The following is a 27910-nucleotide window of genomic DNA, read 5'->3' as shown; positions in this document are numbered from 1 at the left end:
CCTCGAAAGTCAAGACAAACGGCTCTCTAGTTTTTTTTGTTTTCGAAGTTTACTTCGAAACACTTCTGATGGTGTCACTGCCTGAACAAGACGCTGAGCAGGCGCCGTGGCTTAGTTAGTTAAAGCGCCTGTCTAGTAGACAGGAGATCTTGAGTTCGAATCTCACCGGTGCCTCGGGAGTCAAGACTAACGTCTCTCTAGTTTTTTGTTTTCGAAGTTTAGTTCGAAATACTTCTGATGGTGTCACTGCCTGAACAAGACGCTGCGCAGGCGCCGTGGCTTAGTTAGTTAAAGCGCCTGTCTAGTAAACAGGAGATCGTGAGTTCGAATCTCACCGGTGCCTCGGGAGTCAAGACTAACGTCTCTCTAGTTTTCTGTTTTCGAACATTCATGACTTCTTTGCGCAAACACGTACACGGACACAAGGAAAAGAGGCAAACAACACGGGCGCCCGTGTTGTTTGCCTCTTTTCCTTGTGTCCGTGTACGTGTTTCCGCAAAGAAGTCATGATCGAGTACGAACTCGCCCAACTTTCAGTACTTTTGTTTTCGAAGTTTAGTTCGAAATACTTCTGATGGTGTCACTGCCTGAACAAGACGCTGCGCCGGCGCCGTGGCTTATTTGGTTAAAGCGCCTGTCTAGTAAACCGGAGATCGTGAGTTCGAATCTCACCGGTGCCTCGGGAGTCAAGACTAACGTCTCTAGTTTTTTGTTTTCGAAGTTTAGTTCGAAATACTTCTGATGGTGTCACTGCCTGAACAACAGGCTGCGCAGGCGCCGTGGCTTAGTTGGTTAAAGCGCCTGTCTAGTAAACAGAAGATTATGAGTTCGAATCTCACCGGTGCCTCGATAGTCAAGACTAACGTCTCTCTAGTTTTTTTTTTGTTTTCGAAGTTTAGTTAGAAATACTTCTGATGGTGTCACTGCCTGAACATAATGCTGCGCAGGCGCTGTGGCTTAGTTAGTTAAAGCGCCTTTCTAGTAAACAGGAGATCGTGAGTTCGAATCTCACCGGTGCCTCGAGAGTCAAGACTAATGTCTCTCTAGTTTTTTGTTTTCGAAGTATAGTTTGAAATACTTCTGATGGTGTCACTGCCTGAACAAGACGCTGCGCGGGCGCTGTGGCTTAGTTAGTTAAAGCGCCTGTCTAGTAAGAGGAAGATCGTGAGTTCGAATCTCACCTGTGCCTCGAGAGTCAAGACAATTGTCTCTCAAGTTTCTGTTTTTCGAAGTTTAGTTCGAAATACTTCTGATGGTGTCACTGCCTGAACAAGACGCTGCGCAGGCGCCGTGGCTTAGTTGGTTAAAGCGCCTGTCTAGTAAACAGGAGATCGTGAGTTCGAATATCACCGGTGCCTCGAGAGTCAAGACAAACGTCCCTCTACTTTTTTGTTTTCGAAGTCTAGTTCGAAATACTTCTGATGGTGTTACTGCCTGAACAAGACGCTGCGTAGGCGCCGTGGCTTAGTTGGTTAAAGCGCCTGTCTAGTAAACAGGAGATCATGAGTTCGAATCTCACCGGTGCCTCGAGAGTCAAGACAAACGTCTCTCTAGTTTTTTTGTTTTCGAAGTTTAGTTCAAAATACTTCTGATGGTGTCACTGCCTGAACAAGACGCTGCGCAGGCGCCGTGGGTTAGTTAGTTAGAGCGCCTGTCTAGTAAACAGGAGGTCGTGAGTTCGAATCTCACCAAATCCTCGAGAGTCAAGACAAACGGCTCTCTAGTTTTTGTTTTCGAAGTTTAGTTCGAAATACTTCTGATGGTGTCACTGCCTGAACAAGACGCTGCGCAAGTGCCGTGGCTTAGTTGGTTAAAGCGCATGTCTAGTAAACAGGAGATCATTTGTCTGAATCTCACCGGTGCCACGAGAGTCAAGACAAACGTCTGTCTAGTTTTTTGTTTTCAAAGTTTACTTCTAAATGCTTCTGATGGTGTCACTGCCTGAACAAGACGCTGCGCGGGCGCCGTGGCTTAGTTGGTTAAAGCGCCTGTCTAGCAAACAGGAGATCGAGAGTTCGAATCTCACTGGTGCCTCGAGAGTCAAGACTAACGTCTCTCTAGTTTTTTTTTGTTTTCGAAGTATGGTTCGAAATACTTCTAATGGTGTCACTGCCTGAACAAGACGCTGCGCAGGCGCCGTGGCTCATTTGGTTAAAGCGCCTGTCTAGTAAACCGGAGATCGTGCGTTCGAATCTCACCGGTGCCTCGAGAGTCAAGACAAACGTCTCTCTAGTTTTTTTGTTTTCGAAGTTTAGTTCGAAATACTTCTGATGGTGTCACTGCCTGAACAAGACGCTGCGCAGACGCCGTGGCTTAGTTGGTTAAAGCGCCTGTCTAGTAAACAGGAGATCATGAGTTCGAATCTCACCGGTGTCTCGAGAAAGACAAACGTCTCTCTAGTTTTTTGTTTTCGAAGTTTAGTTCGAAATAATTCTGATGGTGTCACTGCCTGAACAAAACGCTGCACAGGCGCTGTGGCTTAGTTAGTTAAAGCGCCTGTCTAGTAAACAGGAGATCTTGAGTTCGAATCTCACCGGTGCCTCGGGAGTCAAGACTAACGTCTCTCTAGTTTTTTTGTTTTCGAACATTCATGACTTCTTTGCGCAAACACGTACACGGACACAAGGAAAAGAGGCAAACAACACGGGCGCCCGTGTTGTTTGCCTCTTTTCCTTGTGTCCGTGCACGTGTTTCCGCAAAGAAGTCATGATCGAGTACGAACTCGCCCAACTTTCAGTACTTTTGTTTTCGAAGTTTAGTTCGAAATACTTCTGATGGTGTCACTGCCTGAACAAAACGCTGCGCAGGCGCCGTGGCTTAGTTAGTTAAAGCGCCTGTCTAGTAAACAGGATATCGTGAGTTCGAATCTCACCGGTGCCTCGAGAGTCAAGACAAACATCTCTCTAGCTTTTTGTTTTCGAAGTTTAGTTCGAAATACTTCTGATGGTGTCACTGACTGAACAAGGCGCTGCGCAGGTGCCGTGGCTCAGTCAGTTAAACGCCTGTCTAGTAAACAAGAGATCGTGAGTTCGAATCTCACCGGTGCCTCGAGAGTCAAGACAAACGGCTCTCTAGTTTTTTGTTTTCGAAGTTTACTTCGAAATACTTCTGATGGTGTCACTGCCTGAACAAGACGCTGCGCCGGCGCCGTGGCTTATTTGGTTAAAGCGCCTGTCTAGTAAACCGGAGATCGTTAGTTCGAATCTCACCGGTGCCTCGAGAGTGAAGACAAACGTGTCTCTAGTTTTTTCGTTTTCGAAGTATAGTTCGAAATACTTCAGATGGTGTCACTGCCTGAACAAGACGCTGCGCAGGCGCCGTGGCTTAGTTAGTTAAAGCGCTTGTCTAGTAAACAGGAGATCGTGAGTTCGAATCTCACCGGTGCCTCGGGAGTCAAGACTAACGTCTCTAGTTTTTTGTTTTCGAAGTTTAGTTCGAAATACTTCTGATGGTGTCACTGCCTGAACAAGACGCTGCACAGGTGCCGTGGCTTAGTTGGGTAAAGCGCCTGTCTAGTAAACAGATCATGAGTTCGAATCTCACCGGTGCCTCGAGAGTCAAGACTAACGTCTCTCTAATTTTTTTTGTTTTCGAAGTTTAGTTAGAAATACTTCTGATGGTGTCACTGACTGAACAAGGCGCTGCGCAGGCGCCATGGCTTAGTTAGTTAAAGCGCCTGTCTAGTAAACAGGAGATCGTGAGTTCGAATTTCACCGGTGCCTCGAGAGTCAAGACAAACGTCTCTCTAGTTTTTTGTTTTCGAAGTTTAGTTCGAAATACTTCTGATGGTGTCACTGCCTGAACAAGACGCTGTGCAGGCGCCGTGGCTTAGTTAGTTAAAGCGCCTGTCTAGTAAACAGGAGATCGTGAGTTCGAATCTCACCGGTGCCTCGGGAGTCAAGACTAACGTCTCTCTAGTTTTCTGTTTTCGAACATTCATGACTTCTTTGCGCAAACACGTACACGGACACAAGGAAAAGAGGCAAACAACACGGGCGCCCGTGTTGTTTGCCTCTTTTCCTTGTGTCCGTGTACGTGTTTCCGCAAAGAAGTCATGATCGAGTACGAACTCGCCCAACTTTCAGTACTTTTGTTTTCGAAGTTTAGTTCGAAATACTTCTGATGGTGTCACTGCCTGAACAAGACGCTGCGCCGGCGCCGTGGCTTATTTGGTTAAAGCGCCTGTCTAGTAAACCGGAGATGGTGAGTTCGAATCTCACCGGTGCCTCGGGAGTCAAGACTAACGTCTCTAGTTTTTTGTTTTCGAAGTTTAGTTCGAAATACTTCTGATGGTGTCACTGCCTGAACAACAGGCTGCGCAGGCGCCGTGGCTTAGTTGGTTAAAGCGCCTGTCTAGTAAACAGAAGATTATGAGTTCGAATCTCACCGGTGCCTCGATAGTCAAGACTAACGTCTCTCTAGTTTTTTTTTGTTTTCGAAGTTTAGTTAGAAATACTTCTGATGGTGTCACTGCCTGAACATAATGCTGCGCAGGCGCTGTGGCTTAGTTAGTTAAAGCGCCTTTCTAGTAAACAGGAGATCGTGAGTTCGAATCTCACCGGTGCCTCGAGAGTCAAGACTAATGTCTCTCTAGTTTTTTGTTTTCGAAGTATAGTTTGAAATACTTCTGATGGTGTCACTGCCTGAACAAGACGCTGCGCGGGCGCTGTGGCTTAGTTAGTTAAAGCGCCTGTCTAGTAAGAGGAAGATCGTGAGTTCGAATCTCACCTGTGCCTCGAGAGTCAAGACAATTGTCTCTCAAGTTTCTGTTTTTCGAAGTTTAGTTCGAAATACTTCTGATGGTGTCACTGCCTGAACAAGACGCTGCGCAGGCGCCGTGGCTTAGTTGGTTAAAGCGCCTGTCTAGTAAACAGGAGATCGTGAGTTCGAATATCACCGGTGCCTCGAGAGTCAAGACAAACGTCTCTCTAGTTTTTTGTTTTCGAACATTCATGACTTCTTTGCGCAAACACGTACACGGACACAAGGAAAAGAGGCAAACAACACGGGCGCCCGTGTTGTTTGCCTCTTTTCCTTGTGTCCGTGCACGTGTTTCCGCAAAGAAGTCATGATCGAGTACGAACTCGCCCAACTTTCAGTACTTTTGTTTTCGAAGTTTAGTTCGAAATACTTCTGATGGTGTCACTGCCTGAACAAGACGCTGCGCCGGCGCCGTGGCTTATTTGGTTAAAGCGCCTGTCTAGTAAACCGGAGATCGTTAGTTCGAATCTCACCGGTGCCTCGAGAGTGAAGACAAACGTCTCTCTAGTTTTTTCGTTTTCGAAGTATAGTTCGAAATACTTCAGATGGTGTCACTGCCTGAACAAGACGCTGCGCAGGTGCCGTGGCTTAGTTAGTTAAAGCGCTTGTCTAGTAAACAGGAGATCGTGAGTTCGAATCTCACCGGTGCCTCGGGAGTCCAGACTAACGTCTCTAGTTTTTTGTTTTCGAAGTTTAGTTCGAAATACTTCTGATGGTGTCACTGCCTGAACAAGACGCTGCACAGGTGCCGTGGCTTAGTTGGTTAAAGCGCCTGTATAGTAAACAGGAGATCGTGAGTTCAAATCTCACCGGTGCCTCGAGAGTCAAGACAAACATCTCTCTAGCTTTTTGTTTTCGAAGTTTAGTTCGAAATACTTCTGATGGTGTCACTGCCTGAACAACAGGCTGCGCAGGCGCCGTGGCTTAGTTGGTTAAAGCGCCTATCTAGTAAAAGGAAGATCGTGAGTTCGAATCTCACCTGTGCCTCGAGAGTCAAGACAAACGTCTCTCAAGTTTCTTGTTTTCGAAGTTTAGTTCGAAATACTTCTGATGGTGTCACTGACTGAACAAGGCGTTGCGCAGGCGCCATGGCTTAGTTGGTTAAAGCGCCTGTCTAGTAAACAGGAGATCGTGAGTTCGAATCTCACCTGTGCCTCGAGAGTCAAGACAAACGTCTCTCAAGTTTCTTGTTTTCGAAGTTTAGTGCGAAATACTTCTGATGGTGTCACTGACTGAACAAGGCGCTGCGCAGGCGCCATGGCTTAGTTAGTTAAAGCGCCTGTCTAGTAAACAGGAGATCGTGAGTTCGAATTTCACCGGTGCCTCGAGAGTCAAGACAAACGGCTCTCTAGTTTTTTTTTCGAAGTTTACTTCGAAACACTTCTGATGGTGTCACTGCCTGAACAAGACGCTGCGCAGGCGCCGTGGCTTAGTTGGTTAAAGCGCCTGTCTAGTAAACAGGAGATCGTGAGTTCGAATATCACCGGTGCCTCGAGAGTCAAGACAAACGTCTCTCTACTTTTTTGTTTTCGAAGTTTTGTTCGAAATACTTCTGATGGTGTCACTGACTGAACAAGGCGCTGCGCAGGCGCCATGGCTTAGTTAGTTAAAGCGCCTGTCTAGTAAACAGGAGATCGTGAGTTCGAATTTCACCGGTGCCTCGAGAGTCAAGACAAACGGCTCTCTAGTTTTTTTGTTTTCGAAGTTTACTTCGAAACACTTCTGATGGTGTCACTGCCTGAACAAGACGCTGCGCAGGCGCCGTGGCTTAGTTGGTTAAAGCGCCTGTCTAGTAAACAGGATATCGTGAGTTCGAATATCACTGGTGCCTCGAGAGTCAAGACAAACGTCTCTCTACTTTTTTGTTTTCGAAGTCTAGTTCGAAATACTTGTGATGGTGTCACTGCCTGAACAAGACGCTGCGTAGGCGCCGTGGCTTAGTTGGTTAAAGCGCCTGTCTAGTAAACAGGAGATCATGAGTTCGAATCTCACCGGTGCCGCGAGAGTCAAGACAAACGTCTCTCTAGTTTTTTGTTTTCGAAGTTTAGTTCGAAATACTTCTGATAGTGTCACTGCCTGAACAAGACGCTGCGCAGGCGCCGTGGCTTAGTTAGTTAAAGCGCCTGTCTAGTAAACAGGAGATCGTGAGTTCGAATCTCACCGGTGCCTCGGGAGTCAAGACTAACGTCTCTCTAGTTTCTTGTTTTCGAACATTCATGACTTCTTTGCGCAAACACGTACACGGACACAAGGAAAAGAGGCAAACAACACGGGCGCCCGTGTTGTTTGCCTCTTTTCCTTGTGTCCGTGTACGTGTTTCCGCAAAGAAGTCATGATCGAGTATGAACTCGCCCAACTTTCAGTACTTTTGTTTTCGAAGTTTAGTTCGAAATACTTCTGATGGTGTCACTGCCTGAACAAGACGCTGCGCCGGCGCCGTGGCTTATTTGGTTAAAGCGCCTGTCTAGTAAACCTGAGATCGTGAGTTCGAATCTCACCGGTGCCTCGAGAGTGAAGACAAACGTCTCTCTAGTTTTTTTGTTTTCGAAGTATAGTTCGAAATACTTCTGATAGTGTCACTGCCTGAACAAGACGCTGCACAGGTGCCGTGGCTTAGTTGGTTAAAGCGCCTGTCTAGTAAACAGGAGAGCGTGAGTTCAAATCTCACCGGTGCCTCGATAGTCAAGACAAACATCTCTCTAGCTTTTTGTTTTCGAAGTTTAGTTCGAAATACTTCTGATGGTGTCACTGCCTGAACAACAGGCTGCGCAGGCGCCGTGGCTCAGTTAGTTAAAGCGCCTGTCTAGTAAACAAGAGATCGTGGGTTCGAATCTCACCGGTGCCTCGAGAGTCGAGACAAACGGATCTCTAGTTTTTGTTTTCGAAGTATTGTTCGAAATACTTCTAATGGTGTCACTGCCTGAACAAGACGCTGCGCAGGCGCCGTGGCTCATTTGGTTAAAGCGCCTGTCTAGTAAACCGGAGATCGTGCGTTCGAATCTCACCGGTGCCTCGAGAGTCAAGACAAACGTCTCTCTAGTTTTTTGTTTTCGAAGTTTAGTTCGAAATACTTCTGATGGTGTCACTGCCTGAACAAGACGCTGCGCAGACGCCGTGGCTTAGTTGGTCAAAGCGCCTGTCTAGTAAGCAGGAGATCATGAGTTCGAATCTTAGCGGTGTCTCGAGAGTCGAGACAAACGTCTCTCTAGTTTTTTGTTTTCGAAGTTTAGTTCGAAATAATTCTGATGGTGTCACTGCCTGAACAAGACGCTGCGCAGGCGCTGTGGCTTAGTTAGTTAAAGCGCCTATCTAGTAAAAGGAAGATCCTGAGTTCGAATCTCACCTGTGCCTCGAGAGTCAAGACAAACGTCTCCCAAGTTTCTTGTTTTCGAAGTTTAGTTCGAAATACTTCTGACGGTGTCACTGACTGAACAAGGCGCTGCGCAGGCGCCATGGCTTAGTTAGTTAAAGCGCCTGTCTAGTAAACAAGAGATCGTGAGTTCGAATTTCACCGGTGCCTCGAGAGTCAAGACAAACGGCTCTCTAGTTTTTTTTCGAAGTTTACTTCAAAACACTTCTGATGGTGTCACTGCCTGAACAAGACGCTGCGCAGGCGCCGTGGCTTAGTTGGTTAAAGCGCCTGTCTAGTAAACAGCAGATCGTGAGTTCGAATATTACCGGTGCCTCGAGAGTCAAGACAAACGTCTCTCTACTTTTTTCTTTTCGAAGTTTTGTTCGAAATACTTCTGATGGTGTCACTGACTGAACAAGGCGCTGCGCAGGCGCCATGGCTTAGTTAGTTAAAGCGCCTGTCTAGTAAACAGGAGATCGTGAGTTCGAATATCACCGGTGCCTCGAGAGTCAAGACAAACGTCTCTCTACTTTTTTGTTTTCGAAGTTTTGTTCGAAATACTTCTGATGGTGTCACTGACTGAACAAGGCGCTGCGCAGGCGCCATGGCTTAGTTAGTTAAAGCGCCTGTCTAGTAAACAGGAGATCGTGAGTTCGAATTTCTCCGGTGCCTCGAAAGTCAAGACAAACGGCTCTCTAGTTTTTTTTGTTTTCGAAGTTTACTTCGAAACACTTCTGATGGTGTCACTGCCTGAACAAGACGCTGAGCAGGCGCCGTGGCTTAGTTAGTTAAAGCGCCTGTCTAGTAAACAGGAGATCTTGAGTTCGAATCTCACCGGTGCCTCGGGAGTCAAGACTAACGTCTCTCTAGTTTTTTGTTTTCGAACATTCATGACTTCTTTGCGCAAACACGTACACGGACACAAGGAAAAGAGGCAAACAACACGGGCGCCCGTGTTGTTTGCCTCTTTTCCTTGTGTCCGTGCACGTGTTTCCGCAAAGAAGTCATGATCGAGTACGAACTCGCCCAACTTTCAGTACTTTTGTTTTCGAAGTTTAGTTCGAAATACTTCTGATGGTGTCACTGCCTGAACAAGACGCTGCGCCGGCGCCGTGGCTTATTTGGTTAAAGCGCCTGTCTAGTAAACCGGAGATCGTTAGTTCGAATCTCACCGGTGCCTCGAGAGTGAAGACAAACGTCTCTCTAGTTTTTTCATTTTCGAAGTATAGTTCGAAATACTTCAGATGGTGTCACTGCCTGAACAAGACGCTGCGCAGGCGCCGTGGCTTAGTTAGTTAAAGCGCTTGTCTAGTAAACAGGAGATCGTGAGTTCGAATCTCACCGGTGCCTCGGGAGTCCAGACTAACGTCTCTAGTTTTTTGTTTTCGAAGTTTAGTTCGAAATACTTCTGATGGTGTCACTGCCTGAACAAGACGCTGCACAGGTGCCGTGGCTTAGTTGGTTAAAGCGCATGTATAGTAAACAGGAGATCGTGAGTTCAAATCTCACCGGTGCCTCGAGAGTCAAGACAAACATCTCTCTAGCTTTTTGTTTTCGAAGTTTAGTTCGAAATACTTCTGATGGTGTCACTGCCTGAACAACAGGCTGCGCAGGCGCCGTGGCTTAGTTGGTTAAAGCGCCTATCTAGTAAAAGGAAGATCGTGAGTTCGAATCTCACCTGTGCCTCGAGAGTCAAGACAAACGTCTCTCAAGTTTCTTGTTTTCGAAGTTTAGTTCGAAATACTTCTGATGGTGTCACTGACTGAACAAGGCGTTGCGCAGGCGCCATGGCTTAGTTGGTTAAAGCGCCTGTCTAGTAAACAGGAGATCGTGAGTTCGAATCTCACCTGTGCCTCGAGAGTCAAGACAAACGTCTCTCAAGTTTCTTGTTTTCGAAGTTTAGTTCGAAATACTTCTGATGGTGTCACTGACTGAACAAGGCGCTGCGCAGGCGCCATGGCTTAGTTAGTTAAAGCGCCTGTCTAGTAAACAGGAGATCGTGAGTTCGAATTTCACCGGTGCCTCGAGAGTCAAGACAAACGGCTCTCTAGTTTTTTTTTCGAAGTTTACTTCGAAACACTTCTGATGGTGTCACTGCCTGAACAAGACGCTGCGCAGGCGCCGTGGCTTAGTTGGTTAAAGCGCCTGTCTAGTAAACAGGAGATCGTGAGTTCGAATATCACCGGTGCCTCGAGAGTCAAGACAAACGTCTCTCTACTTTTTTGTTTTCGAAGTTTTGTTCGAAATACTTCTGATGGTGTCACTGACTGAACAAGGCGCTGCGCAGGCGCCATGGCTTAGTTAGTTAAAGCGCCTGTCTAGTAAACAGGAGATCGTGAGTTCGAATTTCACCGGTGCCTCGAGAGTCAAGACAAACGGCTCTCTAGTTTTTTTGTTTTCGAAGTTTACTTCGAAACACTTCTGATGGTGTCACTGCCTGAACAAGACGCTGCACAGGCGCCGTGGCTTAGTTGGTTAAAGCGCCTGTCTAGTAAACAGGATATCGTGAGTTCGAATATCACTGGTGCCTCGAGAGTCAAGACAAACGTCTCTCTACTTTTTTGTTTTCGAAGTCTAGTTCGAAATACTTGTGATGGTGTCACTGCCTGAACAAGACGCTGCGTAGGCGCCGTGGCTTAGTTGGTTAAAGCGCCTGTCTAGTAAACAGGAGATCATGAGTTCGAATCTCACCGGTGCCGCGAGAGTCAAGACAAACGTCTCTCTAGTTTTTTGTTTTCGAAGTTTAGTTCGAAATACTTCTGATAGTGTCACTGCCTGAACAAGACGCTGCGCAGGCGCCGTGGCTTAGTTAGTTAAAGCGCCTGTCTAGTAAACAGGAGATCGTGAGTTCGAATCTCACCGGTGCCTCGGGAGTCAAGACTAACGTCTCTCTAGTTTCTTGTTTTCGAACATTCATGACTTCTTTGCGCAAACACGTACACGGACACAAGGAAAAGAGGCAAACAACACGGGCGCCCGTGTTGTTTGCCTCTTTTCCTTGTGTCCGTGTACGTGTTTCCGCAAAGAAGTCATGATCGAGTATGAACTCGCCCAACTTTCAGTACTTTTGTTTTCGAAGTTTAGTTCGAAATACTTCTGATGGTGTCACTGCCTGAACAAGACGCTGCGCCGGCGCCGTGGCTTATTTGGTTAAAGCGCCTGTCTAGTAAACCTGAGATCGTGAGTTCGAATCTCACCGGTGCCTCGAGAGTGAAGACAAACGTCTCTCTAGTTTTTTTGTTTTCGAAGTATAGTTCGAAATACTTCTGATAGTGTCACTGCCTGAACAAGACGCTGCACAGGTGCCGTGGCTTAGTTGGTTAAAGCGCCTGTCTAGTAAACAGGAGAGCGTGAGTTCAAATCTCACCGGTGCCTCGATAGTCAAGACAAACATCTCTCTAGCTTTTTGTTTTCGAAGTTTAGTTCGAAATACTTCTGATGGTGTCACTGCCTGAACAACAGGCTGCGCAGGCGCCGTGGCTCAGTTAGTTAAAGCGCCTGTCTAGTAAACAAGAGATCGTGGGTTCGAATCTCACCGGTGCCTCGAGAGTCGAGACAAACGGATCTCTAGTTTTTGTTTTCGAAGTATTGTTCGAAATACTTCTAATGGTGTCACTGCCTGAACAAGACGCTGCGCAGGCGCCGTGGCTCATTTGGTTAAAGCGCCTGTCTAGTAAACCGGAGATCGTGCGTTCGAATCTCACCGGTGCCTCGAGAGTCAAGACAAACGTCTCTCTAGTTTTTTGTTTTCGAAGTTTAGTTCGAAATACTTCTGATGGTGTCACTGCCTGAACAAGACGCTGCGCAGACGCCGTGGCTTAGTTGGTTAAAGCGCCTGTCTAGTAAGCAGGAGATCATGAGTTCGAATCTTAGCGGTGTCTCGAGAGTCGAGACAAACGTCTCTCTAGTTTTTTGGTTTCGAAGTTTAGTTCGAAATAATTCTGATGGTGTCACTGCCTGAACAAGACGCTGCGCAGGCGCTGTGGCTTAGTTAGTTAAAGCGCCTATCTAGTAAAAGGAAGATCCTGAGTTCGAATCTCACCTGTGCCTCGAGAGTCAAGACAAACGTCTCTCAAGTTTCTTGTTTTCGAAGTTTAGTTCGAAATACTTCTGACGGTGTCACTGACTGAACAAGGCGCTGCGCAGGCGCCATGGCTTAGTTAGTTAAAGCGCCTGTCTAGTAAACAGGAGATCGTGAGTTCGAATTTCACCGGTGCCTCGAGAGTCAAGACAAACGGCTCTCTAGTTTTTTTTCGAAGTTTACTTCAAAACACTTCTGATGGTGTCACTGCCTGAACAAGACGCTGCGCAGGCGCCGTGGCTTAGTTGGTTAAAGCGCCTGTCTAGTAAACAGCAGATCGTGAGTTCGAATATTACCGGTGCCTCGAGAGTCAAGACAAACGTCTCTCTACTTTTTTCTTTTCGAAGTTTTGTTCGAAATACTTCTGATGGTGTCACTGACTGAACAAGGCGCTGCGCAGGCGCCATGGCTTAGTTAGTTAAAGCGCCTGTCTAGTAAACAGGAGATCGTGAGTTCGAATATCACCGGTGCCTCGAGAGTCAAGACAAACGTCTCTCTACTTTTTTGTTTTCGAAGTTTTGTTCGAAATACTTCTGATGGTGTCACTGACTGAACAAGGCGCTGCGCAGGCGCCATGGCTTAGTTAGTTAAAGCGCCTGTCTAGTAAACAGGAGATCGTGAGTTCGAATTTCTCCGGTGCCTCGAAAGTCAAGACAAACGGCTCTCTAGTTTTTTTTGTTTTCGAAGTTTACTTCGAAACACTTCTGATGGTGTCACTGCCTGAACAAGACGCTGAGCAGGCGCCGTGGCTTAGTTAGTTAAAGCGCCTGTCTAGTAAACAGGAGATCTTGAGTTCGAATCTCACCGGTGCCTCGGGAGTCAAGACTAACGTCTCTCTAGTTTTTTGTTTTCGAACATTCATGACTTCTTTGCGCAAACACGTACACGGACACAAGGAAAAGAGGCAAACAACACGGGCGCCCGTGTTGTTTGCCTCTTTTCCTTGTGTCCGTGTACGTGTTTCCGCAAAGAAGTCATGATCGAGTACGAACTCGCCCAACTTTCAGTACTTTTGTTTTCGAAGTTTATTTCGAAATACTTCTGATGGTGTCACTGCCTGAACAAGACGCTGCGCCGGCGCCGTGGCTTATTTTGTTAAAGCGCCTGTCTAGTAAACTGGAGATCGTGAGTTCGAATCTCACCGGTGCCTCGAGAGTGAAGACAAACGTCTCTCTAGTTTTTTTGTTTTCGAAGTATAGTTCGAAATACTTCAGATGGTGTCACTGCCTGAACAAGACGCTGCGCAGGCGCCGTGGCTTAGTTAGTTAAAGCGTTTGTCAAGTAAACAGGAGATCGTGAGTTCGAATCTCACCGGTGCCTCGGGAGTCAAGACTAACGTCTCTAGTTTTTTGTTTTCGAAGTTTAGTTCGAAATACTTCTGATGGTGTCACTGCCTGAACAAGACGCTGCACAGGTGCCGTGGCTTAGTTGGTTAAAGCGCCTGTCTAGTAAACAGGAGATCGTGAGTTCAAATCTCACCGGTGCCTCGAGAGTCAAGACAAACATCTCTCTAGCTTTTTGTTTTCGAAGTTTAGTTCGAAATACTTCTGATGGTGTCACTGCCTGAACAACAGGCTGCGCAGGCGCCGTGGCTTAGTTAGTTAAAGCGCCTGTCTAGTAAACAGGAGATCGTGAGTTCGAATCTTACCTGTGCCTCGACAGTCAAGACAAACGTCTCTCAAGTTTCTTGTTTTCGAAGTTTAGTTCGAAATACTTCTGATGGTGTCACTGACTGAACAAGGCGCTGCGCAGGCGCCATGGCTTAGTTAGTTGAAGCGCCTGTCTAGTAAACAGGAGATCGTGAGTTCTAATTTCACCGGTGCCTCGAGAGTCAAGACAAACGGCTCTCTAGTTTTGTTTTTCGAAGTTTACTTCGAAACACTTCTGATGGTGTCACTGCCTGAACAAGACGCTGCGCAGGCGCCGTGGCTTAGTTGGTTAAAGCGCCTGTCTAGTAAACAGGAGATCGTGAGTTCGAATATCACCGGTGCCTCTAGAGTCAAGACAAACGTCTCTCTACTTTTTTGTTTTCGAAGTTTAGTTCGAAATACTTCTGATGGTGTCACTGCCTGAACAAGACGCTGCGTAGGCGCCGTGGCTTAGTTGGTTAAAGAGCCTGTCTAGTAAACAGAAGATCATGAGTTCGAATCTCACCGGTGCCTCAAGAGTCAAGACTAACGTCTCTCTAGTTTTTTGTTTTTGAAGTTTAGTTCGAAATACTTCTGATGGTGTCACTGCCTGAACAAGACGCTGCACAGGTGCCGTGGCTTAGTTGGGTAAAGCGCCTGTCTAGTAAACAGGGGATCATGAGTTCGAATCTCACCGGTGCCTCGAGAGTCAAGACTAACGTCTCTCTAATTTTTTTTGTTTTCGAAGTTTAGTTAGAAATACTTCTGATGGTGTCACTGACTGAACAAGGCGCTGCGCAGGCGCCATGGCTTAGTTAGTTAAAGCGCCTGTCTAGTAAACAGGAGATCGTGAGTTCGAATTTCACCGGTGCCTCGAGAGTCAAGACAAACGTCTCTCTAGTTTTTTGTTTTCGAAGTTTAGTTCGAAATACTTCTGATGGTGTCACTGCCTGAACAAGACGCTGCGCAGGCGCCGTGGCTTAGTTAGTTAAAGCGCCTGTCTAGTAAACAGGAGATCGTGAGTTCGAATCTCACCGGTGCCTCGGGAGTCAAGACTAACGTCTCTCTAGTTTTCTGTTTTCGAACATTCATGACTTCTTTGCGCAAACACGTACACGGACACAAGGAAAAGAGGCACACAACACGGGCGCCCGTGTTGTTTGCCTCTTTTCCTTGTGTCCGTGTACGTGTTTCCGCAAAGAAGTCATGATCGAGTACGAACTCGCCCAACTTTCAGTACTTTTGTTTTCGAAGTTTAGTTCGAAATACTTCTGATGGTGTCACTGCCTGAACAAGACGCTGCGCCGGCGCCGTGGCTTATTTGGTTAAAGCGCCTGTCTAGTAAACCGGAGATCGTGAGTTCGAATCTCACCGGTGCCTCGGGAGTCAAGACTAACGTCTCTAGTTTTTTGTTTTCGAAGTTTAGTTCGAAATACTTCTGATGGTGTCACTGCCTGAACAACAGGCTGCGCAGGCGCCGTGGCTTAGTTGGTTAAAGCGCCTGTCTAGTAAACAGAAGATTATGAGTTCGAATCTCACCGGTGCCTCGATAGTCAAGACTAACGTCTCTCTAGTTTTTTTTGTTTTCGAAGTTTAGTTAGAAATACTTCTGATGGTGTCACTGCCTGAACATAATGCTGCGCAGGCGCTGTGGCTTAGTTAGTTAAAGCGCCTTTCTAGTAAACAGGAGATCGTGAGTTCGAATCTCACCGGTGCCTCGAGAGTCAAGACTAATGTCTCTCTAGTTTTTTGTTTTCGAAGTATAGTTTGAAATACTTCTGATGGTGTCACTGCCTGAACAAGACGCTGCGCGGGCGCTGTGGCTTAGTTAGTTAAAGCGCCTGTCTAGTAAGAGGAAGATCGTGAGTTCGAATCTCACCTGTGCCTCGAGAGTCAAGACAATTGTCTCTCAAGTTTCTGTTTTTCGAAGTTTAGTTCGAAATACTTCTGATGGTGTCACTGCCTGAACAAGACGCTGCGCAGACGCCGTGGCTTAGTTGGTTAAAGCGCCTGTCTAGTAAGCAGGAGATCATGAGTTCGAATCTTAGCGGTGTCTCGAGAGTCGAGACAAACGTCTCTCTAGTTTTTTGGTTTCGAAGTTTAGTTCGAAATAATTCTGATGGTGTCACTGCCTGAACAAGACGCTGCGCAGGCGCTGTGGCTTAGTTAGTTAAAGCGCCTATCTAGTAAAAGGAAGATCCTGAGTTCGAATCTCACCTGTGCCTCGAGAGTCAAGACAAACGTCTCTCAAGTTTCTTGTTTTCGAAGTTTAGTTCGAAATACTTCTGACGGTGTCACTGACTGAACAAGGCGCTGCGCAGGCGCCATGGCTTAGTTAGTTAAAGCGCCTGTCTAGTAAACAGGAGATCGTGAGTTCGAATTTCACCGGTGCCTCGAGAGTCAAGACAAACGGCTCTCTAGTTTTTTTTCGAAGTTTACTTCAAAACACTTCTGATGGTGTCACTGCCTGAACAAGACGCTGCGCAGGCGCCGTGGCTTAGTTGGTTAAAGCGCCTGTCTAGTAAACAGCAGATCGTGAGTTCGAATATTACCGGTGCCTCGAGAGTCAAGACAAACGTCTCTCTACTTTTTTCTTTTCGAAGTTTTGTTCGAAATACTTCTGATGGTGTCACTGACTGAACAAGGCGCTGCGCAGGCGCCATGGCTTAGTTAGTTAAAGCGCCTGTCTAGTAAACAGGAGATCGTGAGTTCGAATATCACCGGTGCCTCGAGAGTCAAGACAAACGTCTCTCTACTTTTTTGTTTTCGAAGTTTTGTTCGAAATACTTCTGATGGTGTCACTGACTGAACAAGGCGCTGCGCAGGCGCCATGGCTTAGTTAGTTAAAGCGCCTGTCTAGTAAACAGGAGATCGTGAGTTCGAATTTCTCCGGTGCCTCGAAAGTCAAGACAAACGGCTCTCTAGTTTTTTTGTTTTCGAAGTTTACTTCGAAACACTTCTGATGGTGTCACTGCCTGAACAAGACGCTGAGCAGGCGCCGTGGCTTAGTTAGTTAAAGCGCCTGTCTAGTAAACAGGAGATCTTGAGTTCGAATCTCACCGGTGCCTCGGGAGTCAAGACTAACGTCTCTCTAGTTTTTTGTTTTCGAACATTCATGACTTCTTTGCGCAAACACGTACACGGACACAAGGAAAAGAGGCAAACAACACGGGCGCCCGTGTTGTTTGCCTCTTTTCCTTGTGTCCGTGTACGTGTTTCCGCAAAGAAGTCATGATCGAGTACGAACTCGCCCAACTTTCAGTACTTTTGTTTTCGAAGTTTATTTCGAAATACTTCTGATGGTGTCACTGCCTGAACAAGACGCTGCGCCGGCGCCGTGGCTTATTTTGTTAAAGCGCCTGTCTAGTAAACTGGAGATCGTGAGTTCGAATCTCACCGGTGCCTCGAGAGTGAAGACAAACGTCTCTCTAGTTTTTTTGTTTTCGAAGTATAGTTCGAAATACTTCAGATGGTGTCACTGCCTGAACAAGACGCTGCGCAGGCGCCGTGGCTTAGTTAGTTAAAGCGTTTGTCAAGTAAACAGGAGATCGTGAGTTCGAATCTCACCGGTGCCTCGGGAGTCAAGACTAACGTCTCTAGTTTTTTGTTTTCGAAGTTTAGTTCGAAATACTTCTGATGGTGTCACTGCCTGAACAAGACGCTGCACAGGTGCCGTGGCTTAGTTGGTTAAAGCGCCTGTCTAGTAAACAGGAGATCGTGAGTTCAAATCTCACCGGTGCCTCGAGAGTCAAGACAAACATCTCTCTAGCTTTTTGTTTTCGAAGTTTAGTTCGAAATACTTCTGATGGTGTCACTGCCTGAACAACAGGCTGCGCAGGCGCCGTGGCTTAGTTAGTTAAAGCGCCTGTCTAGTAAACAGGAGATCGTGAGTTCGAATCTTACCTGTGCCTCGACAGTCAAGACAAACGTCTCTCAAGTTTCTTGTTTTCGAAGTTTAGTTCGAAATACTTCTGATGGTGTCACTGACTGAACAAGGCGCTGCGCAGGCGCCATGGCTTAGTTAGTTGAAGCGCCTGTCTAGTAAACAGGAGATCGTGAGTTCTAATTTCACCGGTGCCTCGAGAGTCAAGACAAACGGCTCTCTAGTTTTGTTTTTCGAAGTTTACTTCGAAACACTTCTGATGGTGTCACTGCCTGAACAAGACGCTGCGCAGGCGCCGTGGCTTAGTTGGTTAAAGCGCCTGTCTAGTAAACAGGAGATCGTGAGTTCGAATATCACCGGTGCCTCTAGAGTCAAGACAAACGTCTCTCAACTTTTTTGTTTTCGAAGTTTAGTTCGAAATACTTCTGATGGTGTCACTGCCTGAACAAGACGCTGCGTAGGCGCCGTGGCTTAGTTGGTTAAAGAGCCTGTCTAGTAAACAGAAGATCATGAGTTCGAATCTCACCGGTGCCTCAAGAGTCAAGACTAACGTCTCTCTAGTTTTTTGTTTTTGAAGTTTAGTTCGAAATACTTCTGATGGTGTCACTGCCTGAACAAGACGCTGCACAGGTGCCGTGGCTTAGTTGGGTAAAGCGCCTGTCTAGTAAACAGGGGATCATGAGTTCGAATCTCACCGGTGCCTCGAGAGTCAAGACTAACGTCTCTCTAATTTTTTTTGTTTTCGAAGTTTAGTTAGAAATACTTCTGATGGTGTCACTGACTGAACAAGGCGCTGCGCAGGCGCCATGGCTTAGTTAGTTAAAGCGCCTGTCTAGTAAACAGGAGATCGTGAGTTCGAATTTCACCGGTGCCTCGAGAGTCAAGACAAACGTCTCTCTAGTTTTTTGTTTTCGAAGTTTAGTTCGAAATACTTCTGATGGTGTCACTGCCTGAACAAGACGCTGCGCAGGCGCCGTGGCTTAGTTAGTTAAAGCGCCTGTCTAGTAAACAGGAGATCGTGAGTTCGAATCTCACCGGTGCCTCGGGAGTCAAGACTAACGTCTCTCTAGTTTTCTGTTTTCGAACATTCATGACTTCTTTGCGCAAACACGTACACGGACACAAGGAAAAGAGGCACACAACACGGGCGCCCGTGTTGTTTGCCTCTTTTCCTTGTGTCCGTGTACGTGTTTCCGCAAAGAAGTCATGATCGAGTACGAACTCGCCCAACTTTCAGTACTTTTGTTTTCGAAGTTTAGTTCGAAATACTTCTGATGGTGTCACTGCCTGAACAAGACGCTGCGCCGGCGCCGTGGCTTATTTGGTTAAAGCGCCTGTCTAGTAAACCGGAGATCGTGAGTTCGAATCTCACCGGTGCCTCGGGAGTGAAGACTAACGTCTCTAGTTTTTTGTTTTCGAAGTTTAGTTCGAAATACTTCTGATGGTGTCACTGCCTGAACAACAGGCTGCGCAGGCGCCGTGGCTTAGTTGGTTAAAGCGCCTGTCTAGTAAACAGAAGATTATGAGTTCGAATCTCACCGGTGCCTCGATAGTCAAGACTAACGTCTCTCTAGTTTTTTTTGTTTTCGAAGTTTAGTTAGAAATACTTCTGATGGTGTCACTGCCTGAACATAATGCTGCGCAGGCGCTGTGGCTTAGTTAGTTAAAGCGCCTTTCTAGTAAACAGGAGATCGTGAGTTCGAATCTCACCGGTGCCTCGAGAGTCAAGACTAATGTCTCTCTAGTTTTTTGTTTTCGAAGTATAGTTTGAAATACTTCTGATGGTGTCACTGCCTGAACAAGACGCTGCGCGGGCGCTGTGGCTTAGTTAGTTAAAGCGCCTGTCTAGTAAGAGGAAGATCGTGAGTTCGAATCTCACCTGTGCCTCGAGAGTCAAGACAATTGTCTCTCAAGTTTCTGTTTTTCGAAGTTTAGTTCGAAATACTTCTGATGGTGTCACTGCCTGAACAAGACGCTGCGGAGGCGCCGTGGCTTAGTTGGTTAAAGCGCCTGTCTAGTAAACAGGAGATCGTGAGTTCGAATATCACCGGTGCCTCGAGAGTCAAGACAAACGTCCCTCTACTTTTTTGTTTTCGAAGTCTAGTTCGAAATACTTCTGATGGTGTTACTGCCTGAACAAGACGCTGCGTAGGCGCCGTGGCTTAGTTGGTTAAAGCGCCTGTCTAGTAAACAGGAGATCATGAGTTCGAATCTCACCGGTGCCTCGAGAGTCAAGACAAACGTCTCTCTAGTTTTTTTGTTTTCGAAGTTTAGTTCGAAATACTTCTGATGGTGTCACTGCCTGAACAAGACGCTGCGCAGGCGCCGTGGGTTAGTTAGTTAGAGCGCCTGTCTAGTAAACAGGAGGTCGTGAGTTCGAATCTCACCGGTGCCTCGGGAGTCAAGACTAACGTCTCTCTAGTTTTTTGTTTTCGAACATTCATGACTTCTTTGCGCAAACACGTACACGGACACAAGGAAAAGAGGCAAACAACACGGGCGCCCGTGTTGTTTGCCTCTTTTCCTTGTGTCCGTGTACGTGTTTGCGCAAAGAAGCCATGATCGAGTACGAACTCGCCCAACTTTCAGTACTTTTGTTTTCGAAGTTTAGTTCGAAATACTTCTGATGGTGTCACTGCCTGAACAAGACGCTGCGCAGGCGCCGTGGCTTATTTGGTTCAAGCGCCTGTCTAGTAAACCGGAGATCGTGAGTTCGAATTTCACCGGTGCCTCGAGAGTCAAGACAAACGGCTCTCTAGTTTTTTGTTTTCGAAGTTTACTTCGAAACACTTCTGATGGTGTCACTGCCTGAACAAGACGCTGCGCAGGCGCCGTGGCTTAGTTGGTTAAAGCGCCTGTCTAGTAAACAGGAGATCGTGAGTTCGAATATCACCGGTGCCTCGAGAGTCAAGAGAAACGTCTCTCTAGTTTTTTTGTTTTCGAAGTATAGTTCGAAATACTTCAGATGGTGTCAATGCCTGAACAAGACGCTGCGCAGGCGCCGTGGCTTAGTTAGTTAAAGCGCCTGTCTAGTAAACAGGAGATCGTGAGTTCGAATATCACCGGTGCCTCGGGAGTCAAGACTAACGTCTCTCTAGTTTTTTGTTTTCGAAGTTTAGTTCGAAATACTTCTGATGGTGTCACTGCCTGAACAAGAGGCTGCGCAGGCGCCGTGGCTTAGTTGGTTAAAGCGCCTGTCTAGTAAACAGAAGATTATGAGTTCGAATCTCACCGGTGCCTCGAGAGTCAAGACTAACGTCTCTCTAGTTTTTTTTTGTTTTCGAAGTATAGTTCGAAATACTTCTGATGGTGTCACTGCCTGAACAACAGGCTGCGCAGGCGCCGTGGCTTAGTTGGTTAAAGCGCCTGTCTAGTAAACAGAAGATTATGAGTTCGAATCTCACTGGTGCCTCGAGAGTCAAGACTAACGTCTCTCTAGTTTTTTTTTTGTTTTCGAAGTATAGTTCGAAATACTTCTGATGGTGTCACTGCCTGAACAACAGGCTGCGCAGGCGCCGTGGCTTAGTTGGTTAAAGCGCCTGTCTAGTAAACAGGAGATCGTGAGTTCGAATATCACTGGTGCCTCGAGAGTCAAGACAAACGTCCCTCTACTTTTTTGTTTTCGAAGTCTAGTTCGAAATACTTCTGATGGTGTTACTGCCTGAACAAGACGCTGCGTAGGCGCCGTGGCTTAGTTGGTTAAAGTGCCTGTCTAGTAAACAGGAGATCATGAGTTGGAATCTCACCGGTGCCTCGAGAGTCAAGACTAACGTCTCTCTAGTTTTTTTTTGTTTTCGAAGTATAGTTCGAAATACTTCTGATGGTGTCACTGCCTGAACAAGACGCTGCACAGGCGCCGTGGCTTAGTTGGTTAAAGCGCCTGTCTAGTAAACAGGAGATCGTGAGTTCGAATATCACCGGTGCCTCTAGAGTCAAGACAAACGTCTCTCTACTTTTTTGTTTTCGAAGTTTAGTTCGAAATACTTCTGATGGTGTCACTGCCTGAACAAGACGCTGCGTAGGCGCCGTGGCTTAGTTGGTTAAAGAGCCTGTCTAGTAAACAGGAGATCATGAGTTCGAATCTCACCGGTGCCTCAAGAGTCAAGACTAACGTCTCTCTAGTTTTTTGTTTTTGAAGTTTAGTTCGAAATACTTCTGATGGTGTCACTGCCTGAACAAGACGCTGCACAGGTGCCGTGGCTTAGTTGGGTAAAGCGCCTGTCTAGTAAACAGGGGATCATGAGTTCGAATCTCACCGGTGCCTCGAGAGTCAAGACTAACGTCTCTCTAATTTTTTTTGTTTTCGAAGTTTAGTTAGAAATACTTCTGATGGTGTCACTGACTGAACAAGGCGCTGCGCAGGCGCCATGGCTTAGTTAGTTAAAGCGCCTGTCTAGTAAACAGGAGATCGTGAGTTCGAATTTCACCGGTGCCTCGAGAGTCAAGACAAACGTCTCTCTAGTTTTTTGTTTTCGAAGTTTAGTTCGAAATACTTCTGATGGTGTCACTGCCTGAACAAGACGCTGCGCAGACGCCGTGGCTTAGTTAGTTAAAGCGCCTGTCTAGTAAACAGGAGATCGTGAGTTCGAATCTCACCGGTGCCTCGGGAGTCAAGACTAACGTCTCTCTAGTTTTCTGTTTTCGAACATTCATGACTTCTTTGCGCAAACACGTACACGGACACAAGGAAAAGAGGCAAACAACACGGGCGCCCGTGTTGTTTGCCTCTTTTCCTTGTGTCCGTGTACGTGTTTCCGCAAAGAAGTCATGATCGAGTACGAACTCGCCCAACTTTCAGTACTTTTGTTTTCGAAGTTTAGTTCGAAATACTTCTGATGGTGTCACTGCCTGAACAAGACGCTGCGCCGGCGCCGTGGCTTATTTGGTTAAAGCGCCTGTCTAGTAAACCGGAGATCGTGAGTTCGAATCTCACCGGTGCCTCGGGAGTCAAGACTAACGTCTCTAGTTTTTTGTTTTCGAAGTTTAGTTCGAAATACTTCTGATGGTGTCACTGCCTGAACAACAGGCTGCGCAGGCGCCGTGGCTTAGTTGGTTAAAGCGCCTGTCTAGTAAACAGAAGATTATGAGTTCGAATCTCACCGGTGCCTCGATAGTCAAGACTAACGTCTCTCTAGTTTTTTTTTGTTTTCGAAGTTTAGTTAGAAATACTTCTGATGGTGTCACTGCCTGAACATAATGCTGCGCAGGCGCTGTGGCTTAGTTAGTTAAAGCGCCTTTCTAGTAAACAGGAGATCGTGAGTTCGAATCTCACCGGTGCCTCAAGAGTCAAGACTAATGTCTCTCTAGTTTTTTGTTTTCGAAGTATAGTTTGAAATACTTCTGATGGTGTCACTGCCTGAACAAGACGCTGCGCGGGCGCTGTGGCTTAGTTAGTTAAAGCGCCTGTCTAGTAAGAGGAAGATCGTGAGTTCGAATCTCACCTGTGCCTCGAGAGTCAAGACAATTGTCTCTCAAGTTTCTGTTTTTCGAAGTTTAGTTCGAAATACTTCTGATGGTGTCACTGCCTGAACAAGACGCTGCGCAGGCGCCGTGGCTTAGTTGGTTAAAGCGCCTGTCTAGTAAACAGGAGATCGTGAGTTCGAATATCACCGGTGCCTCGAGAGTCAAGACAAACGTCCCTCTACTTTTTTGTTTTCGAAGTCTAGTTCGAAATACTTCTGATGGTGTTACTGCCTGAACAAGACGCTGCGTAGGCGCCGTGGCTTAGTTGGTTAAAGCGCCTGTCTAGTAAACAGGAGATCATGAGTTCGAATCTCACCGGTGCCTCGAGAGTCAAGACAAACGTCTCTCTAGTTTTTTTGTTTTCGAAGTTTAGTTCGAAATACTTCTGATGGTGTCACTGCCTGAACAAGACGCTGCGCAGGCGCCGTGGGTTAGTTAGTTAGAGCGCCTGTCTAGTAAACAGGAGGTCGTGAGTTCGAATCTCACCGGTGCCTCGGGAGTCAAGACTAACGTCTCTCTAGTTTTTTGTTTTCGAACATTCATGACTTCTTTGCGCAAACACGTACACGGACACAAGGAAAAGAGGCAAACAACACGGGCGCCCGTGTTGTTTGCCTCTTTTCCTTGTGTCCGTGTACGTGTTTGCGCAAAGAAGCCATGATCGAGTACGAACTCGCCCAACTTTCAGTACTTTTGTTTTCGAAGTTTAGTTCGAAATACTTCTGATGGTGTCACTGCCTGAACAAGACGCTGCGCAGGCGCCGTGGCTTATTTGGTTCAAGCGCCTGTCTAGTAAACCAGAGATCGTGAGTTCGAATTTCACCGGTGCCTCGAGAGTCAAGACAAACGGCTCTCTAGTTTTTTGTTTTCGAAGTTTACTTCGAAACACTTCTGATGGTGTCACTGCCTGAACAAGACGCTGCGCAGGCGCCGTGGCTTAGTTGGTTAAAGCGCCTGTCTAGTAAACAGGAGATCGTGAGTTCGAATATCACCGGTGCCTCGAGAGTCAAGAGAAACGTCTCTCTAGTTTTTTTGTTTTCGAAGTATAGTTCGAAATACTTCAGATGGTGTCAATGCCTGAACAAGACGCTGCGCAGGCGCCGTGGCTTAGTTAGTTAAAGCGCCTGTCTAGTAAACAGGAGATCGTGAGTTCGAATATCACCGGTGCCTCGGGAGTCAAGACTAACGTCTCTCTAGTTTTTTGTTTTCGAAGTTTAGTTCGAAATACTTCTGATGGTGTCACTGCCTGAACAAGAGGCTGCGCAGGCGCCGTGGCTTAGTTGGTTAAAGCGCCTGTCTAGTAAACAGAAGATTATGAGTTCGAATCTCACCGGTGCCTCGAGAGTCAAGACTAACGTCTCTCTAGTTTTTTTTTTGTTTTCGAAGTATAGTTCGAAATACTTCTGATGGTGTCACTGCCTGAACAACAGGCTGCGCAGGCGCCGTGGCTTAGTTGGTTAAAGCGCCTGTCTAGTAAACAGAAGATTATGAGTTCGAATCTCACTGGTGCCTCGAGAGTCAAGACTAACGTCTCTCTAGTTTTTTTTTGTTTTCGAAGTATAGTTCGAAATACTTCTGATGGTGTCACTGCCTGAACAACAGGCTGCGCAGGCGCCGTGGCTTAGTTGGTTAAAGCGTCTGTCTAGTAAACAGGAGATCGTGAGTTCGAATATCACCGGTGCCTCGAGAGTCAAGACAAACGTCCCTCTACTTTTTTGTTTTCGAAGTCTAGTTCGAAATACTTCTGATGGTGTTACTGCCTGAACAAGACGCTGCGTAGGCGCCGTGGCTTAGTTGGTTAAAGTGCCTGTCTAGTAAACAGGAGATCATGAGTTGGAATCTCACCGGTGCCTCGAGAGTCAAGACAAACGGCTCTCTAGTTTTTTGTTTTCGAAGTTTACTTCGAAACACTTCTGATGGTGTCACTGCCTGAACAAGACGCTGCACAGGCGCCGTGGCTTAGTTGGTTAAAGCGCCTGTCTAGTAAACAGGAGATCGTGAGTTCGAATATCACCGGTGCCTCTAGAGTCAAGACAAACGTCTCTCTACTTTTTTGTTTTCGAAGTTTAGTTCGAAATACTTCTGATGGTGTCACTGCCTGAACAAGACGCTGCGTAGGCGCCGTGGCTTAGTTGGTTAAAGCGCCTGTCTAGTAAACAGGAGATCATGAGTTCGAATCTCACCGGTGCCTCAAGAGTCAAGACTAACGTCTCTCTAGTTTTTTGTTTTTGAAGTTTAGTTCGAAATACTTCTGATGGTGTCACTGCCTGAACAAGACGCTGCACAGGTGCCGTGGCTTAGTTGGGTAAAGCGCCTGTCTAGTAAACAGGAGATCATGAGTTCGAATCTCACCGGTGCCTCGAGAGTCAAGACTAACGTCTCTCTAATATTTTTTGTTTTCGAAGTTTAGTTAGAAATAATTCTGATGGTGTCACTGACTGAACAAGGCGCTGCGCAGGCGCCATGGCTTAGTTAGTTAAAGCGCCTGTCTAGTAAACAGGAGATCGTGAGTTCGAATTTCACCGGTGCCTCGAGAGTCAAGACAAACGGCTCTCTAGTTTTTTGTTTTCGAAGTTTACTTCGAAACACTTCTGATGGTGTCACTGCCTGAACAAGACGCTGCGCAGGCGCCGTGGCTTAGTTGGTTAAAGCGCCTGTCTAGTAAGAGGAAGATCGTGAGTTCGAATCTCACCTGTGCCTCGAGAGTCAAGACAAACGTCTCTCAAGTTTCTTGTTTTCGAAGTTTAGTTCGAAATACTTCTGATGGTGTCACTGACTGAACAAGGCGCTGCGCAGGCGCCATGGCTTAGTTAGTTAAAGCGCCTGTCTAGTAAACAGGAGATCGTGAGTTCGAATTTCACCGGTGCCTAGAGAGTCAAGACAAACGGCTCTCTAGTTTTTTTGCTTTCGAAGTTTACTTCGAAACACTTCTGATGGTGTCACTGCCTGAACAAGACGCTGCGCAGGCGCCGTGGCTTAGTTGGTAAAGCGCCTGTCTAGTAAACAGGAGATCGTGAGTTCGAATATCACCGGTGCCTCGAGAGTCAAGACAAACGTCCCTCTACTTTTTTGCTTTTGAAGTCTAGTTCGAAATACTTCTGATCGTGTTACTGCCTGAACAAGACGCTGCGTAGGCGCCGTGGCTTAGTTGGTTAAAGCGCCTGTCTAGTAAACAGGAGATCATGAGTTCGAATCTCACCGGTGCCTCGAGAGTCAAGACAAACGTCTCTCTAGTTTTTTGTTTTCGAAGTTTAGTTCGAAATACTTCTGATGGTGTCACTGCCTGAACAAGACGCTGCGCAGGCGCCGTGGCTTAGTTAGTTAAAGCGCCTGTCTAGTAAACAGGAGATCGTGAGTTCGAATCTCACCGGTGCCTTGGGAGTCAAGACTAACGTCTCTCTAGTTTTTTGTTTTCGAACATTCATGACTTCTTTGCGCAAACACGTACACGGACACAAGGAAAAGAGGCAAACAACACGGGCGCCCGTCTTGTTTGCCTCTTTTCCTTGTGTCCGTGTACGTGTTTGCGCAAAGAAGTCATGATCGAGTACGAACTCGCCCAACTTTCAGTACTTTTGTTTTCGAAGTTTAGTTCGAAATACTTCTGATGGTGTCACTGCCTGAACAAGACGCTGCGCAGGCGCCATGGCTTATTTGGTTAAAGCGCCTGTCTAGTAAACCGGAGATCGTGAGTTCGAATCTCACCGGTGCCTCGGGAGTCAAGACTAACGTCTCTCTAGATTTTTGTTTTCGAAGTTTAGTTCGAAATACTTCTGATGGTGTCACTGCCTGATCAAGACGCTGCACAGGTGCCGTGGCTTAGTTGGGTAAAGCGCCTGTCTAGTAAACAGGAGATCATGAGTTCGAATCTCACCGGTGCCTCGAGAGTCAAGACTAACGTCTCTCTAGTTTTTTTTGTTTTCGAAGTTTAGTTAGAAATACTTCTGATGGTGTCACTGACTGAACAAGGCGCTGCGCAGGCGCCATGGCTTAGTTAGTTAAAGCGCCTGTCTAGTAAACAGGAGATCGTGAGTTCGAATTTCACCGGTGCCTCGAGAGTCAAGACAAACGGCTCTCTAGTTTTTTGTTTTCGAAGTTTACTTCGAAACACTTCTGATGGTGTCACTGCCTGAACAAGACGCTGCGCAGGCGCCGTGGCTTAGTTGGTTAAAGCGCCTGTCTAGTAAGAGGAAGATCGTGAGTTCGAATCTCACCTGTGCCTCGAGAGTCAAGACAAACGTCTCTCAAGTTTCTTGTTTTCGAAGTTTAGTTCGAAATACTTCTGATGGTGTCACTGACTGAACAAGGCGCTGCGCAGGCGCCATGGCTTAGTTAGTTAAAGCGCCTGTCTAGTAAACAGGAGATCGTGAGTTCGAATTTCACCGGTGCCTAGAGAGTCAAGACAAACGGCTCTCTAGTTTTTTTGCTTTCGAAGTTTACTTCGAAACACTTCTGATGGTGTCACTGCCTGAACAAGACGCTGCGCAGGCGCCGTGGCTTAGTTGGTTAAAGCGCCTGTCTAGTAAACAGGAGATCGTGAGTTCGAATTTCACCGGTGCCTCGAGAGTCAAGACAAACGTCTCTCTAGTTTTTTTGTTTTCGAAGTATAGTTCGAAATACTTCAGATGGTGTCAATGCTTGAACAAGACGCTGCGCAGGCGCCGTGGCTTAGTTAGTTAAAGCGCCTGTCTAGTAAACAGGAGATCGTGAGTTCGAATATCACCGGTGCCTCGGGAGTCAAG

The 27910-nt window shown here is 46.8% G+C and overlaps 39 non-coding genes across 39 annotated transcripts; all 39 read left to right on the top strand.

Moving 5' to 3' along the window:
- Positions 1-269: 269 nt before the first annotated feature.
- TRNAT-AGU (transfer RNA threonine (anticodon AGU)) lies at positions 270-343 on the top strand. The gene has a single exon. It is a non-coding gene; the product is annotated as a tRNA-Thr (tRNA).
- A 941-nt stretch (positions 344-1284) lies between these two features.
- Positions 1285-1358, top strand: TRNAT-AGU (transfer RNA threonine (anticodon AGU)). The gene has a single exon. It is a non-coding gene; the product is annotated as a tRNA-Thr (tRNA).
- Positions 1359-1453: 95 nt separating this feature from the next.
- On the top strand, positions 1454-1527 carry TRNAT-AGU (transfer RNA threonine (anticodon AGU)). The gene has a single exon. It is a non-coding gene; the product is annotated as a tRNA-Thr (tRNA).
- Positions 1528-1960: 433 nt separating this feature from the next.
- TRNAA-AGC (transfer RNA alanine (anticodon AGC)) lies at positions 1961-2034 on the top strand. Its single transcript has one exon. It is a non-coding gene; the product is annotated as a tRNA-Ala (tRNA).
- Positions 2035-2302: 268 nt separating this feature from the next.
- TRNAT-AGU (transfer RNA threonine (anticodon AGU)) lies at positions 2303-2376 on the top strand. Its single transcript has one exon. It is a non-coding gene; the product is annotated as a tRNA-Thr (tRNA).
- Positions 2377-2806: 430 nt separating this feature from the next.
- On the top strand, positions 2807-2880 carry TRNAT-AGU (transfer RNA threonine (anticodon AGU)). The gene has a single exon. It is a non-coding gene; the product is annotated as a tRNA-Thr (tRNA).
- A 433-nt stretch (positions 2881-3313) lies between these two features.
- TRNAT-AGU (transfer RNA threonine (anticodon AGU)) lies at positions 3314-3387 on the top strand. The gene has a single exon. It is a non-coding gene; the product is annotated as a tRNA-Thr (tRNA).
- Positions 3388-3817: 430 nt separating this feature from the next.
- TRNAT-AGU (transfer RNA threonine (anticodon AGU)) lies at positions 3818-3891 on the top strand. Its single transcript has one exon. It is a non-coding gene; the product is annotated as a tRNA-Thr (tRNA).
- Positions 3892-4831: 940 nt separating this feature from the next.
- Positions 4832-4905, top strand: TRNAT-AGU (transfer RNA threonine (anticodon AGU)). Its single transcript has one exon. It is a non-coding gene; the product is annotated as a tRNA-Thr (tRNA).
- A 1274-nt stretch (positions 4906-6179) lies between these two features.
- On the top strand, positions 6180-6253 carry TRNAT-AGU (transfer RNA threonine (anticodon AGU)). Its single transcript has one exon. It is a non-coding gene; the product is annotated as a tRNA-Thr (tRNA).
- Positions 6254-6687: 434 nt separating this feature from the next.
- TRNAT-AGU (transfer RNA threonine (anticodon AGU)) lies at positions 6688-6761 on the top strand. The gene has a single exon. It is a non-coding gene; the product is annotated as a tRNA-Thr (tRNA).
- Positions 6762-6856: 95 nt separating this feature from the next.
- TRNAT-AGU (transfer RNA threonine (anticodon AGU)) lies at positions 6857-6930 on the top strand. Its single transcript has one exon. It is a non-coding gene; the product is annotated as a tRNA-Thr (tRNA).
- Positions 6931-7363: 433 nt separating this feature from the next.
- On the top strand, positions 7364-7437 carry TRNAT-AGU (transfer RNA threonine (anticodon AGU)). Its single transcript has one exon. It is a non-coding gene; the product is annotated as a tRNA-Thr (tRNA).
- Positions 7438-9389: 1952 nt separating this feature from the next.
- On the top strand, positions 9390-9463 carry TRNAT-AGU (transfer RNA threonine (anticodon AGU)). The gene has a single exon. It is a non-coding gene; the product is annotated as a tRNA-Thr (tRNA).
- Positions 9464-10230: 767 nt separating this feature from the next.
- On the top strand, positions 10231-10304 carry TRNAT-AGU (transfer RNA threonine (anticodon AGU)). The gene has a single exon. It is a non-coding gene; the product is annotated as a tRNA-Thr (tRNA).
- A 434-nt stretch (positions 10305-10738) lies between these two features.
- On the top strand, positions 10739-10812 carry TRNAT-AGU (transfer RNA threonine (anticodon AGU)). Its single transcript has one exon. It is a non-coding gene; the product is annotated as a tRNA-Thr (tRNA).
- A 95-nt stretch (positions 10813-10907) lies between these two features.
- Positions 10908-10981, top strand: TRNAT-AGU (transfer RNA threonine (anticodon AGU)). The gene has a single exon. It is a non-coding gene; the product is annotated as a tRNA-Thr (tRNA).
- Positions 10982-11414: 433 nt separating this feature from the next.
- On the top strand, positions 11415-11488 carry TRNAT-AGU (transfer RNA threonine (anticodon AGU)). Its single transcript has one exon. It is a non-coding gene; the product is annotated as a tRNA-Thr (tRNA).
- A 2119-nt stretch (positions 11489-13607) lies between these two features.
- Positions 13608-13681, top strand: TRNAT-AGU (transfer RNA threonine (anticodon AGU)). Its single transcript has one exon. It is a non-coding gene; the product is annotated as a tRNA-Thr (tRNA).
- A 432-nt stretch (positions 13682-14113) lies between these two features.
- TRNAT-AGU (transfer RNA threonine (anticodon AGU)) lies at positions 14114-14187 on the top strand. The gene has a single exon. It is a non-coding gene; the product is annotated as a tRNA-Thr (tRNA).
- A 604-nt stretch (positions 14188-14791) lies between these two features.
- Positions 14792-14865, top strand: TRNAT-AGU (transfer RNA threonine (anticodon AGU)). Its single transcript has one exon. It is a non-coding gene; the product is annotated as a tRNA-Thr (tRNA).
- A 2625-nt stretch (positions 14866-17490) lies between these two features.
- On the top strand, positions 17491-17564 carry TRNAT-AGU (transfer RNA threonine (anticodon AGU)). Its single transcript has one exon. It is a non-coding gene; the product is annotated as a tRNA-Thr (tRNA).
- A 432-nt stretch (positions 17565-17996) lies between these two features.
- On the top strand, positions 17997-18070 carry TRNAT-AGU (transfer RNA threonine (anticodon AGU)). Its single transcript has one exon. It is a non-coding gene; the product is annotated as a tRNA-Thr (tRNA).
- A 604-nt stretch (positions 18071-18674) lies between these two features.
- On the top strand, positions 18675-18748 carry TRNAT-AGU (transfer RNA threonine (anticodon AGU)). Its single transcript has one exon. It is a non-coding gene; the product is annotated as a tRNA-Thr (tRNA).
- A 939-nt stretch (positions 18749-19687) lies between these two features.
- TRNAT-AGU (transfer RNA threonine (anticodon AGU)) lies at positions 19688-19761 on the top strand. Its single transcript has one exon. It is a non-coding gene; the product is annotated as a tRNA-Thr (tRNA).
- A 95-nt stretch (positions 19762-19856) lies between these two features.
- Positions 19857-19930, top strand: TRNAT-AGU (transfer RNA threonine (anticodon AGU)). Its single transcript has one exon. It is a non-coding gene; the product is annotated as a tRNA-Thr (tRNA).
- A 602-nt stretch (positions 19931-20532) lies between these two features.
- On the top strand, positions 20533-20606 carry TRNAT-AGU (transfer RNA threonine (anticodon AGU)). Its single transcript has one exon. It is a non-coding gene; the product is annotated as a tRNA-Thr (tRNA).
- A 610-nt stretch (positions 20607-21216) lies between these two features.
- On the top strand, positions 21217-21290 carry TRNAT-AGU (transfer RNA threonine (anticodon AGU)). The gene has a single exon. It is a non-coding gene; the product is annotated as a tRNA-Thr (tRNA).
- A 267-nt stretch (positions 21291-21557) lies between these two features.
- On the top strand, positions 21558-21631 carry TRNAT-AGU (transfer RNA threonine (anticodon AGU)). The gene has a single exon. It is a non-coding gene; the product is annotated as a tRNA-Thr (tRNA).
- Positions 21632-23249: 1618 nt separating this feature from the next.
- On the top strand, positions 23250-23323 carry TRNAT-AGU (transfer RNA threonine (anticodon AGU)). The gene has a single exon. It is a non-coding gene; the product is annotated as a tRNA-Thr (tRNA).
- Positions 23324-23418: 95 nt separating this feature from the next.
- TRNAT-AGU (transfer RNA threonine (anticodon AGU)) lies at positions 23419-23492 on the top strand. The gene has a single exon. It is a non-coding gene; the product is annotated as a tRNA-Thr (tRNA).
- Positions 23493-24094: 602 nt separating this feature from the next.
- TRNAT-AGU (transfer RNA threonine (anticodon AGU)) lies at positions 24095-24168 on the top strand. Its single transcript has one exon. It is a non-coding gene; the product is annotated as a tRNA-Thr (tRNA).
- Positions 24169-24778: 610 nt separating this feature from the next.
- Positions 24779-24852, top strand: TRNAT-AGU (transfer RNA threonine (anticodon AGU)). The gene has a single exon. It is a non-coding gene; the product is annotated as a tRNA-Thr (tRNA).
- Positions 24853-25116: 264 nt separating this feature from the next.
- On the top strand, positions 25117-25190 carry TRNAT-AGU (transfer RNA threonine (anticodon AGU)). The gene has a single exon. It is a non-coding gene; the product is annotated as a tRNA-Thr (tRNA).
- A 95-nt stretch (positions 25191-25285) lies between these two features.
- TRNAT-AGU (transfer RNA threonine (anticodon AGU)) lies at positions 25286-25359 on the top strand. The gene has a single exon. It is a non-coding gene; the product is annotated as a tRNA-Thr (tRNA).
- Positions 25360-26133: 774 nt separating this feature from the next.
- Positions 26134-26206, top strand: TRNAT-AGU (transfer RNA threonine (anticodon AGU)). The gene has a single exon. It is a non-coding gene; the product is annotated as a tRNA-Thr (tRNA).
- A 95-nt stretch (positions 26207-26301) lies between these two features.
- TRNAT-AGU (transfer RNA threonine (anticodon AGU)) lies at positions 26302-26375 on the top strand. Its single transcript has one exon. It is a non-coding gene; the product is annotated as a tRNA-Thr (tRNA).
- A 95-nt stretch (positions 26376-26470) lies between these two features.
- TRNAT-AGU (transfer RNA threonine (anticodon AGU)) lies at positions 26471-26544 on the top strand. Its single transcript has one exon. It is a non-coding gene; the product is annotated as a tRNA-Thr (tRNA).
- Positions 26545-27655: 1111 nt separating this feature from the next.
- On the top strand, positions 27656-27729 carry TRNAT-AGU (transfer RNA threonine (anticodon AGU)). The gene has a single exon. It is a non-coding gene; the product is annotated as a tRNA-Thr (tRNA).
- The last annotated feature ends 181 nt before the right edge of the window (positions 27730-27910 follow it).

The sequence above is a fragment of the Rhipicephalus microplus genome, unplaced genomic scaffold (genome assembly GCF_043290135.1).
Source record: "Rhipicephalus microplus isolate Deutch F79 unplaced genomic scaffold, USDA_Rmic scaffold_62, whole genome shotgun sequence".
Classification (NCBI taxonomy): domain Eukaryota; kingdom Metazoa; phylum Arthropoda; class Arachnida; order Ixodida; family Ixodidae; genus Rhipicephalus; species Rhipicephalus microplus.
This window is presented reverse-complemented; position numbering and strand designations above follow the sequence as displayed.